This window comes from Diprion similis, chromosome 3, assembly GCF_021155765.1.
Source record: "Diprion similis isolate iyDipSimi1 chromosome 3, iyDipSimi1.1, whole genome shotgun sequence".
Taxonomy (NCBI): Eukaryota; Metazoa; Arthropoda; class Insecta; order Hymenoptera; family Diprionidae; genus Diprion; species Diprion similis.
Genome location: NC_060107.1, coordinates 10423023 through 10425135, shown reverse-complemented (window position 1 = coordinate 10425135; position 2113 = coordinate 10423023). Strand labels below are relative to the sequence as shown.

Sequence of the window (2113 nt, the reverse complement as noted above, 5' to 3'; positions counted from 1 at the left end):
TAGAATAAGGGGAAGAAATGCATTGTTGTGGGGCAATGCTTGAGGAGAGGATTTCACACCCCTACTGCTACCGCTCTGAATAAATACGAGCACCCAGCGATCATTCGCTCTCTTGGTTTTTATCTCCAGTAACTACTAGTACTCAGTAGATCCTCGCGGTAAAATCCTTCAGCCTTTGCATTGCAACGACGAATCTCTGCCCAAACCATTACTCGACTGTTCACTCTTATATTTTGTGTGCTAAATTGAAATATATATTCTATTTAAACGGATTTCAATATAACTTCAGTGCTTTATTAAACAAGTTCCTCGTCACTCTCTTCCAACAGCATCCAGAAGAAGACATCTCAAAAGGTAAGGTAAACTTTATATTTATAACAATTCCCAACTCCCCATATTAACCCAATTACGCGAATTCTATCAAGTTGTCCATTTCACTTCAGTGATTAATCGATATTGGCGACCCACAACTACTGTTTGTACGTCCCAGTTCATTTCGCGACTCAATTTCGAGTCTAACTCGTAAACTTGTCCGGAATTGACCGTTAGGACGTCACATAAATTTTATTTTTGGTGCGACTTCATGGTCGATTACTTGGTCCAGAATCCCCATATTACTCTAGGAAAATGCCGAGGTCTGCATGGCATGGGAGACTCATCCGCGTCATGGGAGAAATTAGCGCAAGAACTGAACAAGATGCGGGACGACGGCCAAACAAAAGATGTGAAATTATGGAAAATGGTGAGTTACTCGTGCTAGGTTTCTGTTTAAAAATCACTTTGATACATAGAAGTAATGTTCCAAAACTCTACGACAAGATATTTATATAATGTTCAACCGTACAAGTAGATAAAAAATATTCTTTCTAGAGGCGGCGAAACAACATAGACCTCGTATTACGAAAGGTAGCAGAGATACGCGCGAACAGAGCGTCAACTGGAAACCTTGGTGGTCCTTCAATAACAACTTACTGAGCGGTATCAAAAAGTGTTGGGCTTGATAGGTTATGATTACGTAGAAGGAGTAGAAAGTCCGGATTCATTCCCAGAAGAACACCTATGTGAACCTGGCACCCGACATTTTCAAAAATCAATTTTCAAAATTTTCAAAAATTCAAAATATATTACGTTAAAGATTCACAAAATGAAGTAATTTCAACACAAACTCACCGACCCGGTGTAATGAATACAGTAATCTTTTATATTTCATTTGAACCACACGAATTCGCTGTTACCCGCGCGTCCGTTCCAACACCACCAGGAACCAAAATATATCCCATAGTATCTCTATTTTTATGTTCCCTCAAACAACAATTATTTCTTTTAGATTTTCCGAATATATAGATATTTTAGCACTGAAGTTATCGTCTGGATATGTGATTCACTTTTCATTTTTTAGCCGAATGTTGACGAGTTACTCGCAGAGGGCTCGGAAAGTGTATTGGAGATTGATGCCAATCACTTGACAGTACGGGGCACCAGTGAGATCATTGCTGTCAGCGATTATAATGGTGAGTAAATATACCGCGTAGCTTCCAGAACTGAAATTACTTTGTTCGTGTTACAACAAAATAATTACTGTTTTATTTCAGATTATGACATGCTAGAAAAATTGTTAGGAGGGATCAATGATACCAAGTTGCCTGTGATGGAGGAAACATCAGTAAAACGACAAAAAACAGCAGCATACACAGCAACAGAGACGGACGTAGCAACTGTGTCCGAACCTTGCCAATCGTCGAGTAAACCGAAGTCGGCACCTGCGTTATCAAAGCTCGAAACTTTGATCGAACAAAAGAGTTCAAGTCTCCCTCGGCAAACCTTAAACGCCGCGGAACGTCGTGAAATGCACTGCCCGGATGGCTCGTAACCATAAACAACAATTTTACTATGGTTGCTCCGTTTGTCCCAGAAATTGGGATTGACATGCCTGGAATTCGGCTACTTCTGGAACTATACTGTACGCCGAACCTAGAAGCCTCCAAAGAGGAGATGACTTTCCGTAGAAATACGATGCCCTGAAAAGGATGTGCCTAATACCCATTTGGAAAACCAATGGTAAAGGCATTTTTCCTTACGAATTCGTTGATTGTTGGGAGAAACTTGACGAAAC

General features: G+C 40.3%; 1 pseudogene; it reads left to right on the top strand.

Moving 5' to 3' along the window:
* Nucleotides 1-583: 583 nt before the first annotated feature.
* LOC124404663 lies at nt 584-1870 on the top strand (annotated as a pseudogene).
* The last annotated feature ends 243 nt before the right edge of the window (nt 1871-2113 follow it).